The sequence below is a fragment of the Argopecten irradians genome, chromosome 3, assembly GCF_041381155.1.
Source record: "Argopecten irradians isolate NY chromosome 3, Ai_NY, whole genome shotgun sequence".
NCBI classification, from domain to species: domain Eukaryota; kingdom Metazoa; phylum Mollusca; class Bivalvia; order Pectinida; family Pectinidae; genus Argopecten; species Argopecten irradians.
The window spans coordinates 51,485,037-51,503,437 of NC_091136.1; the positions used below are offsets into that span (position 1 = coordinate 51,485,037).

The following is an 18,401-nucleotide window of genomic DNA, read 5'->3' on the forward strand; positions in this document are numbered from 1 at the left end:
CATTCCACCATGGTAAGTGTCTCAATACCTGGCTATCCACCTTGGTAAATGTCTCAATACTTGGCCATTCCACCATGGTAAGTGTTTCAATACTAGACCATTCCACCATGGTAAATGTCTCAATACTAGACCATTCCACCATGGTAAGTGTCTCAATACTAGACCATTCCACCATGGTAAATGTCTCAATACTAGACCATTCCACCATGGTAAGTGTCTCAATACTAGACCATTCCACCATGGTAAGTGTCTCAATACTAGACCATTCCACCATGGTAAGTGTCTCAATACTAGACCATTCCACCATGGTAAGTGTCTCAATACTAGACCATTCCACCATGGTAAGTGTCTCAATACTAGACCATTCCACCATGGTAAGTGTCTCAATACTAGACCATTCCACCATGGTAAGTGTCTCAATACTAGGCCATTCCACCAGTCTCAATACCTGGCTATCCACCTTGGTAAATGTCTCAATACTTGACCATTCCACCATGGTAAGTGTCTCAATACTAGACCATTCCACCATGGTAAGTGTCTCAATACTAGACCATTCCACCATGGTAAGTGTCTCAATATTAGACCATTCCACCATGGTACATGTCTCAATACTAGACCATTCCACCATGGTAAGTGTCTCAATACTAGACCATTCCACCATGGTAAGTGTCTCAATACTAGACCATTCCACCATGGTAAGTGTCTCAATACTAGACCATTCCACCATGGTAAGTGTCTCAATACTGACATTCACCACCATGGTAATGTCTCAATACTAGACCATTCCACCATGGTAAGTGTCTCAATACTAGATCATTCCACCATGGTAAGTGTTCAATACTAGACCATCCACCATGGTACATGTCTCAATACTAGACCATTCCACCATGGTAAGTGTCTCAATACTAGACCATTCCACCATGGTAAGTGTCTCAATACTAGACCATTCCACCATGGTAAGTGTCTCAATACTAGACCATTCCACCATGGTAAGTGTCTCAATACTAGACCATTCCACCATGGTAAGTGTCTCAATACTAGACCATTCCACCATGGTAAGTGTCTCAATACTAGACCATTCCACCATGATATATGTCTCAATACTAGACCATTCCACCATGGAAAGTGTCTCAATACTAGACCATTCCACCATGGTAAGTTTCTCAATACTAGACCATTCCACCATGGTAAGTGTCTCTATACTAGACCATTCCACCATGGTAAATGTCTCAATACTAGACCATTCCACCATGGAAAGTGTCTCAATACTAGACCATTCCACCATGGTACATGTCTCAATACTAGACCATTCCACCATGGTAAGTGTCTCAATACTAGATCATTCCACCTTGGTTAGTGTCTAAATACTAAACCATACCACCATGGTACATGTCTCAATACTAGACCGTTCCACCATGGTAAGTGTCTCAATACTAGACCATTCCACCATGGTAAGTGTCTCAATACTAGACCATTCAATCATTGAAAGTGTCTCAATACTAGACCATTCTACCATGGTGTCTCAATAATAGAGCATTGCACCATGCAGCATTCACAACTGAAAAAACATTGCATCAGTTGACTTAGTGGTTAATGTTAATAGTGCAATGCTTGGGGTCAGTCTGTCTACAGGTTGATGTTGTTCTAGTGATGAATCACAATGTCAAAAAGTGTTGAAAGACACTACCAAGGAAAAAAGAGATCTGACCATAATCAGATTGTACTGGTCATAGTGGGTTTGGGTTTTCCTTTAGGGAGAGATCAAAGTTAGCATGAAGGTGTGCGGAGAGATTGTACAGAAGACAGTAATATCAGAGTGCTGATTCCTGTGTGTCAGCCCTACATCTCTATTGGTTAATGTGTCTACACCAACCCCTCATACTATATAACAATGTACCAGAGCAAAAACTAAAACTGATCAGATTGTAGTGGTTATTGCTAATTTCGACTGAACTTTTCCCAATAGTAATGTATAAGGACAGAGGGAGAATGGCCATTCTAAGGAATCCTGCTGCAGCCCGGGGATTGATCTAGACATTTATTTACCATAACTAGGGTGTTTCTTTGTTCTTGTGAGTCAGAGCAATTATTGACTTAGGTGACCTTGGAGATTGTCTGGGTCATCGTTGGCAGAGGTTGAGACAACTTTGAGGCTATATTTTTACCTAATCGTGGTCTTTGTTGACACTAATGTAAGAAAGATGGAAGGAAATGGATACAGGAAAGTGGGTTAGTGGATTCACTCTATAATCATGTCATATATATGTAGATATCACTTTCAGTTTTACAGTCATGTGCAAGGTGCAAGTTCAGTGTATAATTCCATAGGGCAATATAATGAAAATGAAATGTAGCCTTTAAATTGGAAAAAAAAAAATAGTTGTAAGAATTGATAGAACTTCCTGTTCTGTTTTTGAATTTGTAAGTAAAGAGCAGAAAAAAGTTTGTATGTTTTAGTGTTAAATTGCCTCCCTAGGTATGTCCCTTCTCAATTTAAATCAAGGTATCTTTGCCCTGATTTGTTTTGGTTGCATATAGGTGTGGCGTAGGAAAGTCAAAGGTTCAAAGGTTATATTGCTTTGGCTAATTAGAAGTGTTACATTATCAATAGAAATTGCTTGGAAACCTGAATTGATATTACCTGCCTGTATTGATAGGTTTTGACGGCTTTGTACCTTACCATCAAACTGCTATAAAAATACAACAAAGGCAAAGAACATTGTTGTATGAAGCTCACATATTCCCTATCCAGATATTAGTGGGATAGCGGTATCTCATGGAAATAGCATTCTGTCACTTCAAATCATTTATTCATAATCATTTTTTGTCATGAAAAATCATCCCAGTTTCCTTAACATGTTATTTACTTGGAAGACATGAGCCCCCATGGTAATTCATAAATATTTCATGTGCTGGTTTATGTGCAGTTTTAAGCATTCAGTACATGGTACCAAGCCTGTACCGATAACAGTAAGCTTCCCCAACAATCAATGAAAGATATGGCTGTCTAGGCCAATTGTTGTCGCTAGATTTACACTGTTAAGAAATTCACTGAAATTGCTCCTCAGCTCCACTTGCTGTGAATGTCATTTCTACGGCATGGCTGAAACACATACCAACAATTTTCAGGGCCTGCATACTGTAAATATTGATCTGAATGGTATAGTCTTTCATGATGAATGTGTTAATTAGCCCTTTAAAAATGTATAATCTCGCATATAATTTTCATCTACTAAGGTCAATGTACATATCAACATAATAAGAAGGGTATATTTAACAACGAATTTTGTTTTTCTTTTCTCTGTATTACCATTCTGATATAATTAATGATGATTATATACGCCAGTGTTAAATCTATTGTTATTGATAACTGGTACAAAGTAGGTATTGTTATGAGATTGAGTGTATAAAGTAATGGTGCATTACTTCCTCCTCAGCAGAAGAGAAACTGTTTGTTGATTATAGGGAGAGCAGCTTGTCACTAGGAAATATCATCTGGAACTTCATTTTCCCATGATGATACTTTTGTATACCATTTTGTGCAAGGTTCTTTAAATCTGTGTTTATTCCCATGACATATCTTTTTTCATTTGAACATTGAACATTTTTTTCAGATAATTAATTAATTTTGGTGTCTGATTTATTGATGATTCTTAGTTAAGGGTGTATGTTACAGCCCTGTGTCACAGCTTTGTTATATCCCTGGTATTAGGTCCAGCAGACTTCCTATTGTCACACGCTACTCTCACGTTTCATCAGGCCATGTTGACACATACACTCTCTACAATTAATTATGACTTATAAAAATCCAGCTAATAGTGCCATTGTTTAGCTACAGACTATTTCCTACGGCATTAATCACTGTTCAGGAGATGTCTAGCTTAACTACGCTGTTTGTTCCCGCAATGCTGCATCATGGGTAACGGTGGTTAGTAGATCAAGTGACAGCGTTAGAAATCGACAGCCAATATCACTCCTAATGTGTCTCATCTCTTCACAGCTACTAGTCATGTTTATAGTTTTTACATACTCTACATGATAAACTATCACAGACTTTGGTAAAGAGAATAATAGTCAAACTTCACGAACTCAAAGCCAGCGGGACAGTTATAATACTTTGTGTTAAATCTCAGAGTTAGGTTTATCTGAAGATGTATAATGAAAAGTTAAATTGGAACAATTAAAAAAACAGAAGATGCTAATTATATTTTATTTGAGTTTCAACCATATAATATTTAGGCAGAGACTGTAGCTGTATAGTAGGTAGATGTGTTATATTCCAACTGTTATGGGGAAATAAAATGATTGATATTGAAAATTTAAAAAGCAAAAGTGGTAATTCTAAATTTACTAGCAAAGATTGTTGATCAGCCATTTCAAATCGACCTGATCATTGACTTCTAATATATATAGTGTCTTCTTTACAAAAGTGCTCTAATCTTCATCAAGTAGGATCAGAATTCTATAGTTAATAAATGAATTGATCAAAATACAAAAATTTAAAACCTTCCCCAAAACAAATTCATCATGAATAACTAAATCTGTTTTGAATGTTTTTACATGATCTGTCTTGTAACACAAAGTCACATTGATAAATGTAAAATAGAGCATTGTATGTTTCTGTGATCATTTATCATAATTGTTTCACAATCGTTCCAGACTTGGTTGTTTGTGTGTAAGAACTTAATTCATACTTCCAAATCATCCCTGTGAGTATTGTTCTAAAAGATTGCTCGACACTCCAGATATTTATTGTCAATTGAGGAGCAAGCCTGCCTTATTACAGGCCGCCGTCACCAGCCTGCCCTGGGCTATATGACAAATTAATTTTCCAATTACCATAAGAGTTTTCTCAACAACCTCCGCAAAGTTCCAGTTTTAATTCGGGTGTTATTAATAATTCATGGAAGTTTTTTTGTCACAGAATCAATTAGGAGATAGGCGACACTGAGGCAGCCGTAGGGTTGAAATTGGTCATGCAAAGATGCTTGATTGCAGCAAAAATTTGATAGTCACATAAAAAAATGGTGAAATACGACTTTTCTCTATATAATTGCGTTCAGATAGTAATTCACTCCCTGGATGGTGTCAACTGTGATCAACTACAGACATTTATTTTGATTGGTCATTTATCAAATGGTGGAAAACTTAGTCCCTGAAGTATCCCAATCTTCATGAGAAAACGCCTACTATCAAAAGTACATGTTCGTTAAGTTGATTAAAGTTTTTATTATTTATATGAAATCATATTGTTTATATCGGTTGATATTGCCTAATTATTTTACACTAGCTATGTCCTGAAATAAAACAAGTATTATTGACCTTTATAATTGATGAATCTCAAGATAACACAATGTTGGGCTGGTTATGCTCAATTCTTCCATGGCTACCAAATTTCACGAGCATCTTTGTGACTAGTGGTAATAAGTTTAGACATCTTAACTACTCGTCCTCTGTAGCTCATTAAAACCTATTCCTGTAATCACTAAAGTTCATGTAAAATAATTGATATGTCGGTAATTGATATGTCGGTTCTTGTGGTTATGTGAAAAAAGGGACTAGCTTCAATATCATAAGAGATTCTATGGCACTTGTCTGGAAGCTTTAACCCTTTCTTCACCAAAGCTTTCAAAAATTTTAATTTCCAAATACTTTGTTTCATAAAATATCTCATGAAATGAAAAATTATTAAAGATCATGTATGTATAATTTATCATTGATTGTATTCTGGAAAATTTACTGCTAAAACAATTACCTGCTAAAGACAGTGTCATTTTCTTAGAGGATTGTCAATAAGTAATTGTCAAAAAGTGGTATTTTTATTATATTATAACTGTCACAGTCCAGTTGTTAATACTGTCAGTCAGTCCTTGGTGTTGTATAGTATACTGTCACACAGAACTGTGTCCTAGGTGTTGTATAGTACTGTCACACAGAACTGTCAGTCCTAGGTGTTGTATTAGTACTGTCACACAGAACTGTCAGTCCTTAGGTGTTGTATAGAACTACTGTCACACACAGAACTGTCAGTCCTTGGTGTTGTATAGTACTGTCACACAGAACTGTCAGTCCTAGGTGTTGTATAGTACTGTCACACAGAACTGTCAGTCCTTGGTGTTGTATAGTACTGTCACACAGAACTGTCAGTCCTTGGTGTTGTATAGTACTGTCACACAGAACTGTCAGTCCTAGGTGTTGTATAGTACTGTCACACAGAACTGTCAGTCCTAGGTGTTGTATAGTACTGTCACACAGAACTGTCAGTCCTTGGTGTTGTATAGTACTGTCACACAGAACTGTCAGTCCTTGGTGTTGTATAGTACTGTCACACAAAACTGTCAGTCCTAGGTGTTGTATAATACTGTCACACAGAACTGTCAGTCCTAGGTGTTGTATAGTACTGTCACACAGAACTGTCAGTCCTAGGTGTTGTATAGTACTGTCACACAAACTGTCAGTCCAGGTGTTGTATAATACTGTCACACAAACTGTCAGTCCTAGGTGTTGTATAGTACTGTCACACAGAACTGTCAGTCCTAGGTGTTGTATAGTACTGTCACACAGAACTGTCAGTCCTAGGTGTTGTATAGTACTGTCACACAGAACTGTCAGTCCTAGGTGTTGTATAGTACTGTCACACAGAACTGTCAGTACTTCACAAAACTGTCATCCTAGGTGTTGTATAGTACTGTCACACAGAACTGTCAGTCCTAGGTGTTGTATAGTACTGTCACACAGAACTGTCAGTCCTAGGTGTTGTATAGTACTGTCACACAGAACTGTCAGTCCTAGGTGTTGTATAGTACTGTCACACAGAACTGTCAGTCCTAGTGTTGTATAGTACTGTCACACAAACTGTCAGTCCTTAGGTGTTGTATATACTGTCACACAGAACTGTCAGTCCTAGGTGTTGTATAGTACTGTCACACAGAACTGTCAGTCCTTGGTGTTGTATAGTACTGTCACACAGAACTGTCAGTCCTAGGTGTTGTATAGTACTGTCACACAGAACTGTCAGTCCTAGGTGTTGTATAGTACTGTCACACAGAACTGTCAGTCCTAGGTGTTGTATAGTACTGTCACACAGAACTGTCAGTCAGTCCTGTGTTGTTGTATCCCAGTGCTGTACGTCACACAGAACTGTCAGTCCTAGGTGTTGTATAGTACTGTCACACAGAACTGTCAGTCCTAGGTGTTGTATAGTACTGTCACACAGAACTGTCAGTCCTAGGTGTTGTATAATACTGTCACACAGAACTGTCAGTCCTAGGTGTTGTATAGTACTGTCACACAGAACTGTCAGTCCTTGGTGTTGTATAATACTGTCACACAGAACTGTCAGTCAGTACTGTAGTTCAGTCCATGGTGTTGTATAGTACTGTCACACAGAACTGTCAGTCCTTGGTGTTGTATAGTACTGTCACACAGAACTGTCAGTCCTAGGTGTTGTATAGTACTGTCACACAGAACTGTCAGTCCTAGGTGTTGTATAGTACTGTCACACAGAACTGTCAGTCCTAGGTGTTGTATAAGTACTGTCACACAGAACTGTCAGTCCTAGGTGTTGTATAGTACTGTCACACAGAACTGTCAGTCTTAGGTGTTGTATAGTACTGTCACACAGAACTGTCAGTCCTAGGTGTTGTATAGTACTGTCACACAGAACTGTCAGTCCTGGTGTGTGTTGTATAAGTATACTGTCACACAGAACTGTCAGTCCTAGGTGTTGTATAGTACTGTCACACAGAACTGTCAGTCCTAGGTGTTGTATAGTACTGTCACACAGAACTGTCAGTCCTAGGTGTTGTATAGTACTGTCACACAGAACTGTCAGTCCTAGGTGTTGTATAGTACTGTCACACAGAACTGTCAGTCCTAGGTGTTGTATAGTACTGTCACACAGAACTGTCAGTCAGGTGTTGTATAGTACTGTCACACAGAACTGTCAGTCCTAGGTGTTGTATAGTACTGTCACACAGAACTGTCAGTCCTAGGTGTTGTATAATACTGTCACACAGAACTGTCAGTCCTAGGTGTTGTATAGTACTGTCACACAAACTGTCAGTCCATGTCCTGTGTTGTATAGTACTGTCCACAAATGCACGTGTGTTATACTGTCAACTCAGGTGTTGTATAGTACTGTCACACAGAACTGTCAGTCCTAGGTGTTGTATATACTGTCACACAGAACTGTCAGTCCTAGGTGTGTTGTATAGTACTGTCACACAGAACTGTCAGTCCTAGGTGTTGTATATACTGTCACACAGAACTGTCAGTCCTAGGTGTTGTATAGTACTGTCACACAGAACTGTCAGTCCTAGGTGTTGTATAGTACTGTCACACAGAACTGTCAGTCCTAGGTGTTGTATAGTACTGTCACACAGAACTGTCAGTCCTAGGTGTTGTATAGTACTGTCACACAGAACTGTCAGTCCTAGGTGTTGTATAGTACTGTCACACAGAACTCAACTGTCAGAACTGTCAGTCCTAGTGTTGTATAGTACTGTCACACAGAACTGTCAGTCCTAGGTGTTGTATAGTACTGTCACACAGAACTGTCAGTCCTAGGTGTTGTATAATACTGTCACACAGAACTGTCAGTCCTAGGTGTTGTATAGTACTGTCACACAGAACTGTCAGTCCTAGGTGTTGTATAATACTGTCACACAGAACTGTCAGTCCTAGGTGTTGTATAGTACTGTCACACAGAACTGTCAGTCCTAGGTGTTGTATAATACTGTCACACAGAACTGTCAGTCCTAGGTGTTGTATAGTACTGTCACACAGAACTGTCAGTCCTAGGTGTTGTATAGTACTGTCACACAGAACTGTCAGTCCTTGGTGTTGTATAGTACTGTCACACAGAACTGTCAGTCCTAGGTGTTGTATAATACTGTCACACAGAACTGTCAGTCCTTGGTGTTGTATAGTACTGTCACACAGAACTGTCAGTCCTAGGTGTTGTATAGTACTGTCACACAGAACTGTCAGTCCTAGGTGTTGTATAGTACTGTCACACAGAACTGTCAGTCCTAGGTGTTGTATAGTACTGTCACACAGAACTGTCAGTCCTTGTGTTGTATATACTGTCACACAGAACTGTCAGTCCTAGGTGTTGTATAGTACTGTCACACAGAACTGTCAGTCCTAGGTGTTGTATAGTACTGTCACACAGAACTGTCAGTCCTGGTGTTGTATAGTACTGTCACACAGAACTGTCAGTCCTTGTGTTGTATAATACTGTCACACAAACTGTCAGTCCTGGTGTTGTATAGTACTGTCACACAGAACTGTCAGTCCTTGGTGTTGTATAGTACTGTCACACAGAACTGTCAGTCCTTGGTGTTGTATAGTACTGTCACACAGAACTGTCAGTCCTTGGTGTTGTATAGTACTGTCACACAGAACTGTCAGTCCTAGGTGTTGTATAGTACTGTCACACAGAACTGTCAGTCCTAGGTGTTGTATAGTACTGTCACACAGAACTGTCAGTCCTAGGTGTTGTATAGTACTGTCACACAGAACTGTCAGTCCTAGGTGTTGTATATAATACTGTCACACAGAACTGTCAGTCCTAGGTGTTGTATAGTACTGTCACACAGAACTGTCAGTCCTAGGTGTTGTATAGTACTGTCACACAGAACTGTCAGTCCTAGGTGTTGTATAGTACTGTCACACAGAACTGTCAGTCCTAGGTGTTGTATAGTACTGTCACACAGAACTGTCAGTCCTAGGTGTTGTATAGTACTGTCACACAGAACTGTCAGTCCTTGGTGTTGTATAGTACTGTCACACAGAACTGTCAGTCCTAGGTGTTGTATAGTACTGTCACACAGAACTGTCAGTCCTTGGTGTTGTATAGTACTGTCACACAGAACTGTCAGTCCTTGGTGTTGTATAGTACTGTCACACAGAACTGTCAGTCCTAGGTGTTGTATAGTACTGTCACACAGAACTGTCAGTCCTAGGTGTTGTATAGTACTGTCACACAGAACTGTCAGTCCTAGGTGTTGTATAGTACTGTCACACAGAACTGTCAGTCCTTGGTGTTGTATAGTACTGTCACACAGAACTGTCAGTCCTTGGTGTTGTATAGTACTGTCACACAGAACTGTCAGTCCTAGGTGTTGTATAGTACTGTCACACAGAACTGTCAGTCCTTGGTGTTGTATAGTACTGTCACACAGAACTGTCAGTCCTTGGTGTTGTATAGTACTGTCACACAGAACTGTCAGTCCTAGGTGTTGTATAGTACTGTCACACAGAACTGTCAGTCCTTGGTGTTGTATAGTACTGTCACACAGAACTGTCAGTCCTAGGTGTTGTATAGTACTGTCACACAGAACTGTCAGTCCTTGGTGTTGTATAGTACTGTCACACAGAACTGTCAGTCCTTGGTGTTGTATAGTACTGTCACACAGAACTGTCAGTCCTTGGTGTTGTATAGTACTGTCACACAGAACTGTCAGTCCTAGGTGTTGTATAGTACTGTCACACAGAACTGTCAGTCCTAGGTGTTGTATAATACTGTTACTGTCACACAGAACTGTCAGTCCTAGGTGTTGTATAGTACTGTCACACAGAACTGTCAGTCCTAGGTGTTGTATAGTACTGTCACACAGAACTGTCAGTCCTAGGTGTTGTATAGTACTGTCACACAGAACTGTCAGTCCTTGGTGTTGTATAGTACTGTCACACAGAACTGTCAGTCCTAGGTGTTGTATAGTACTGTCACACAGAACTGTCAGTCCTTGGTGTTGTATAGTACTGTCACACAGAACTGTCAGTCCTTGGTGTTGTATAATACTGTCACACAGAACTGTCAGTCCTAGGTGTTGTATAGTACTGTCACACAGAACTGTCAGTCCTAGGTGTTGTATAGTACTGTCACACAGAACTGTCAGTCCTAGGTGTTGTATAGTACTGTCACACAGAACTGTCAGTCCTAGGTGTTGTATAGTACTGTCACACAGAACTGTCAGTCCTAGGTGTTGTATAGTACTGTCAACACAGAACTGTCAGTCCTAGGTGTTGTATAGTACTGTCACACAGAACTGTCAGTCCTAGGTGTTGTATAGTACTGTCACACAGAACTGTCAGTCCTAGGTGTTGTATAGTACTGTCACACAGAACTGTCAGTCCTAGGTGTTGTATAGTACTGTCACACAGAACTGCCAGTCCTAGGTGTTGTATAGTACTGTCACACAGAACTGTCAGTCCTAGGTGTTGTATAGTACTGTCACACAGAACTGTCAGTCCTTGGTGTTGTATAGTACTGTCACACAGAACTGTCAGTCCTTGGTGTTGTATAGTACTGTCACACAGAACTGTCAGTCCTAGGTGTTGTATAGTACTGTCACACAGAACTTTCAGTCCTTGGTGTTGTATAGTACTGTCACACAGAACTGTCAGTCCTAGACTTTTAGTCCATATTAACATATTTCATAGTTATATTTGATTTTGACCAGCAACATTTAGACTAATAGCTAATCAAGTGATAATAAAAGCAAATTCTAACTCTACAATATTAGAGTGAAGAATATGGTGATGTTTTTAATATTCATGATGATATAATTACTGATTGAGAAGTAGAAATTTATCTTCATTTAGCTTCATTTAGCTCCACAGAAATTTTAATGATACTTTTCTGAAATAATCGTTGTTTTCACTTTAATTTACAGTTATCACCACAATGCCATAGAGAAATTATTATGATGATATTCATGTTAATAGCAGTATAATAATTGAAAACAGGATGGTAATAACTACTTCATAAAAATATGAATCGCCGTCAGGTTTCTAATTCTAATATTTGCTTTTCCTTTAGAGATAACAATCTGCGGTGTTGTGCTAATCAATGCATTTCTTTGTAAACAAACGCCCGCTTTATGCAGTCACCACTTGCACGTGCAGCTGAACACAATGAAAGTCGTTGTTCCGTACCATCTGTCCTTACACTGGGTAAACACACCCAGCTGTACATGGTACAGGACCAGAGTTACTTCCCCTCGTCCATAGACTCAGTAGTACAACAGACTATTACTGTGGTCTATTAGTGTGAGTCTCTCAGAGCAGCTAAATGTCATTAATTGTGCATTATTACACTTCATTATTGAAGATAATTAGTGAGCTATCAGATCTCTAATTAACCAGAGACCTTTGTGACAGATCAGACCAATCATGTAATAACATTCATTTTCAGTGTTATAACCATGTACTGTAGGTGTGGTGATATTATCTGTAACTATATGGCTACTCAGATTCAGAAACAGCTCTCATTATGTCCATCATATACCAGTACACAGATACCTGCTCACACCACATTCACAATTCATTTAGCATCGAAGCTGTAAAGTTTAAAGTGACTTTAGCTGCATTTCTATCTCACGTCTTTTTTTTTTGGTAATTTATATTGAATACTAGATATAAGGAAGATCAGTGTGGATCAAGTAATGTTTTTATTTAAAACAATATTTTACAATTATTGTAAAAATAAGTTAAAATTACTATTGTGTACCCGTGGGAAGAAGATTCTCTAATGCAGCTAGAAGCTAGGAAACCTGAGTACCCAGGGAAAATCCAAATGATGGAGTATTTTAGCTGAATAACTTATATCTTACGTCTCAGAATCTTAAATGATAATCAATCTGAAAAAGCAATACATCGACTGCAAGTTTTTACATCGTACATGTACTTGTTTCAATTTATTTGCACTTAGTGACCTTAAGCTTTCTGAAATGTTTCATCTCATACATATTATGGCTTCAGGTGGAGCACAGAATTGTCAGAAAGTCCCTGTTGTCTTGCGAGTCCTTAATTAGGTATTGATCCCAGCTGTAATATGCTCCCCAAATCTGACTGCATGCTCTGGTGGTAGGCTTCAGTCAGACAAAAAAAAAGTCAATATGTGTGAAAGTCGTGTGAGATTAATTAGCCTTATAGACGTTGTACCTAACGGACCAACACGGTCCATATCGCAGCTCGCCATTATTAGTGGTGTCAAGACTGTCGCATTTACACAATCAACGACACAACTAATTCACAGAGAATCATTTTCTATATAGTCTTGTCAAAATCAAATTATATAGCCTGTCAGTGTTTTAGTGAGTCTCGATAATAAATAACAATTACCATGCAGAATTCTAGCCATTCCCTGGAGAATCTGTTGATTTTTGTACACACTGCATAATAATCACATATGATACCATACTAAATAATATGATATGTACAGGCTAGCTCTATAGATCATAATATTGTGATAAAAGAGCGTGGTCTACATTTCCGTTAAAATCATTATGGTATTTACAAAGAATGTATTTATATTGATTGTATCCAACCAATTAATTTTAAATGATGAATACAACATTAGCTAGTTATATCCCTTAAGGCCAGAAAACATTTACATAAACTTGAAACACTATGGACCAGATAGGGCTATCTAAACTTACAAATCACTTCCTTCAGGCATTTCATACACTCAATAAAGATGTTACCCGAGATCAATGTTTTTAAACATATGAATATTTACCTGTATGATCTTAGCATACTTCTAAGTTTAAAACAACACCATGAATTTTCAAGGTCATTTTAGAAAGATAACATGACCTCTGTTTTTATAACACCATAAATTTTCAAGGTCATTAGAGGAAGATAAAATGAACTTTGTTTTTATAAACCATGAAATGTCAAGGTCATTAGAGGAAAATAAAATGAACTTTGTTTTTATAAACCATGAAAAGTCAAGGTCATTAGAGGAATATAAAATGAACTTTGTTTTTATAACACCTTGAATAGTCAAGGTCATTTAAGGAAGTTGACATGACGTTTGTTTATATAACACCATGAAAAGTCAAGGTCATTAGAGGAATATAACATGACCTTTGTTTTTACAAAACCATGAATAGTCAAGGTCATTAGAGGATGATAAAATTACCTTTGTTTCTGTAGTAGCAGATTCAATTTTACCAATTTAAAATACTTAAAATCGTAATTATGCAAAATATCATCTTTGATAATAAAATTGATGTTTTTGACAGTTTTTAATTAAAATATAATTCAGTATTATGATGAATATATTGTAGAATATTATGTAAATGTGCACTAGCAGAATTTTACTATTTATTATAGCCCAACTCATCATACATTAAAAGCTATAACTGTACAGTTTTATTGCTTTAAGCACCTTCTCATAATTTATGTACAAGTATAGCTGAACCTGGGCTGCTGTTGGAATGATATTTATTGATAGGATCAGTTTTTGTGTTCCAGAACTCAAGGCTAACTATCAAATGGGACTCCCTCCACACAAACTTGGATCAAGTCCAAATTCAAAATGTTTAAGACTTTGATGGAGTTGAATTTTTACTACCCTAGCTAGAATTAATTATTTATCACTATATTTTTATAACTTTAGCAAAACAAGTCATTTGAAACAAAGGGTTCCGCTCTTCTACATTGTTATACACCTCAGTCCCACAAACAAACTCATCAATATTTCACCTGTAATTCAGCGACTTCCTTCATCCGTCATTTTGACTGCATGCATCACTATTAGTCTCTGGAGGTCACCTGATATGGCTTAGCTCCTGTTTTGTAGGTGGAAGATTCGTGTCTGAATCAATTATCATTTTCAATAGAGGGCATGTTTTATGATATTGATAAAAACTTAGATATTAAAAAGACTTTGAAATTGAAACTTGACCAGAGTACGCCTGAAGATATCCGTACAAGTTGTTTAGTGTGTATTTCCTATGGAAGCACATTAGTAGGAAACATTAATAAAGTCATAAATAGTTAGATATTTGTGGGATGTCAACACCAGTCAATGTTTGTTGGTGGTGACAGCCTATTGAATGAGAGACAGAAATGTTGTAGTAATTAGCTAAGTACGTTTTGTCCTCGTGTTCGTTAAGTCCAACAAATAATTGAAAAATATGGAGCTGATGCTTTAAAAACCACTTCAACACAATATTGTACGCTGGAACAAATTGTTAGTTAATTCATCAATGAAGGGATGGATTGACACATTGACCATGCAACCATGCAACTAATTTGATATTATAAATTTCAAACAGCCTGCATGATCTCCCCCTCTCTCCACCCCCTTCCCTCACCGCCCTCCTCTTTTTAATCCACTTCCCTCAGCCCCCCACCCTACAATTTTACTGTGTATATCTATTGAATGTATAGGATTTTACCCTACTGACATGTCCCCTTATATACCTGCATGTCTAAGCATGAAGAGTTGGTCCCTGAGGACCTACATTGTTCAATGAGGTGGTATGTATAGTGTTAACATCAACAGGTCAACAATCCACAAAACCGTGTAAAAACCAGCACAATCAAGTAATGCTTTGGAGAAAATGTGGTGAAATTGTTGATAAACCACTGAAGAATTTGGCTGATACAAAAAAAATCCTCTCGACCCATGATATTTGTAGGTAATCAAGTTTGTCTGTGACAATGGCTGGAGTAATACCCTAGTAGGGTGTCCATTAATTGGCCAAGTGTCACCATGTAACGGCCGGTCAACTCTCCTTATGGTCAATAGTTACTGTCCATTAGTGCTGTGGTCAGTTCACAAGCACATCCAATCAGTGTTTGAAAGGACAGTGTCCAGTTGGATAAATGGCAGCTGGCCCTTTAAGTAAAGATTTGTGGGGTTTTGTTGTGGTAGAAGCCATTAATTATTGATAGCACTGTAACGAGGTATTTAACTGGCTGCTGAACACAATGAGGAAGCGTGCTTGCTTTAGTTATTTTATTGAAGATTGTAAAACAAAAATTCCTCCAATGTTATAAAAAAGGTGGGCACCTAACCAACCTATATAAGGCTTCTTTATTGGTGTAGATCTACTTTCTTCCCTCCTTTATTTTCATCTTTAAGTAACTTCAAACTTTAAATGTTTGGTATATACCATTGCCAAGCCAGAATGGTCAATGTAAAAAAGGAGTTAAAATTTACGCAGCCAAATCACAGTATTCAGTATCACTAATTCATTTGAACCTCAGGCCACAACTTTCAAATCAGACCCAAGTCTCACCCTTTCATAAATAAAATGCCCTACCAATTGTTTAACCCGCTTGGTAGCTGGTGATCAGCCGAGTCCACAGTTTTTCTATGGAGTCTGGAAGATGCTTTTTATTAAGCTGATAAATCTTAAGGTGAAAGCTTGTCTTACAGAATGGTGCATTATTTTAGAAATCCAAGTTTCAAGGCATTTACCGTAGCAAATCAATCAGCTGATTCCATTTATTGTGAGAGGCAAGTGTCCACTACAGGGATATTGGCTGGCTAACAAAATTGGGGATTGTATTGTAGTGACCACTGGTCATCATAGAAATCATATTGATCCCCACGAATCTGATTAATTACAATCACTTTAGAATGTGTCTCTGGTCAGCTCCTGTTGCAGTGTTCGGACAGGGGACGGTATGTGGGATGGTCTCTGCTATTGGCAGTGGCTCGTTCCATCTCGGAGATCATATGAGAATGCATTTGTGTTTTCGAAATAAGATTCATTTTTAATCTGACTCTGAGTCAATTAATTTTTTAATTTTGTTATAGGTCACCTGTGACGAAGTCTCAAGTGACCTATTCTAATCGCCGTTTGTCCGTCGTCGTGCGTCGTGTGTTCGTAAACAATTTACATTTTCGACTTCTTCTCAAAAACCGCTGAAGCAATTTCAATGAAATTTTGCACAAACCTTCTAAGGCATATGGTCAATCAAAATTGTGAATTATATGACCCCCACCCCCCAGGGGGCTGTGGGAGGGGCCAAAAGGGGTAAAATTGACTAAAATTTCAAAAATCTTCTCCTCCACTCACAGATGTGGTAGAATCAAATACTCTTCATAAATAGAAAGGTCTCAAGGCCCTCTACAAAAATTGTGAATTATATGACCCTGGGGTCTCAGGTTTCCCCCTGGGGAGGGGGTTAAGTTTACTATAGTTTATATTGTGAAAACACATTTTGGAGCATTACTTGGTCATTTATAATAGAAAATTAGTCAAATGTTGTCAGAATTATCCCTATGAAATGGCCATTGAATTCTATTAACAAATTTTCCATGACTGACTCCCAGGGGCCTTAGGGGTGGGGCCAAAAGGGGTCAAATAGGCTAAAACTTCAAAAATCTTCTTCTAAAATTCTGGAACTGGTAGAATCAAATACTCTTCATAGATGGAAAGGTCTTAAGGTCCTTTACAAAAATTGTGAATTATATGACCCTGGGGTCTCATGTTTCCCCCTGGGGAGGGGGTCAAGTTTACTATAGTTTATATAGGAAAAACACATATATGAATATTTTTTGTTAATTTTTTCATAGGAATTTAGTCAAACTGTGTTAGAATGTTTAGCCTGAGATAGCATTTTATCGTCATATCCATATTGGTCCTGGCTGACCCCCAGGGGCCTTAGGGGTGGGGCCAAAAAAAGGTCAAATAGGCTAAAACTTCAAAAATCTTCTTCTGAATTCACAGATTTGATGGAATCTGATACTCTTCATAGATTGGAAGGTCTTAAGGCCCTTTACAAAAATTGTGAATTTCATGGCCCTGGGATCTCAGATTTTCCCCTGGGTAGGGCGTCAAGTTTACTATAGTTTATATAGGAAAAACACATTTATGAATATTTTTTGCTTATTTTTCATAGGAAATTAGTCAAACTGGGTTAGAATGTTTAGCCTGAGATAGCATTTTATCGTCATATCCATATTGGTCCTGGCCGACCCCCAGGGGCCTTAGGGGCGGGGCCAAAAAAGGGTCAAATAGGCTAAAACTTCAAAAATCTTCTTCTGAATTCACAGATTTGATGGAACCTGATACTCTTCATAGATTGGAAGGTCTTAAGGCCCTTTACAAAAATTGTGAATTTCATGGCCCTGGGATCTCAGATTTTCCCCTGGGTAGGGCGTCAAGTTTACTATAGTTTATTTTTTTTATTTTTTGGGTATATAGGAAAAACACATTTATGAACATTATTTGCTTTGTTTTCATAGGAAATTAGTCAAACTGGGTTAGAATTATTAGCCTGAAATAGCATTTTAACACCAAATCCATATTTGTCCTGGCCTGGCCGACCCCCAGGGGCCAGAGGGGTGGGGCCAAAAGGGGTCAAATAGGCTAAAACTTCAAAAATCTTATTCTGAATTCACAGATTTGATGGAACCAAATAATCTTCATAGATTAAAAAGTGAAATTTATAAAATCACTGACATTAATGACTGACTTCTTGTTTGGTTTTGTTGTTTAACATTGCAAAAGCAAATTGGAATTTTAAGCATAAGGTTTGGTAAAATAATACACTATCAAAATGAAAAACAAAAAATCAAAATTCTAAAAGGTTCAACTTACAAGTTTATTCTAATTCGTAAATACTTTTTACAGGTTTGAACCAAC

The 18,401-nt window shown here is 37.9% G+C and overlaps 1 protein-coding gene across 7 annotated transcripts in view; it reads left to right on the top strand.

Annotated features, from left to right (window-relative positions):
* LOC138318978 (pleckstrin homology domain-containing family H member 1-like) overlaps window positions 1-18,401 on the top strand; it is a 177,249-nt gene that overhangs the window by 135,553 nt on the left and 23,295 nt on the right. The gene's annotated exons all lie outside the window — the stretch shown is intronic.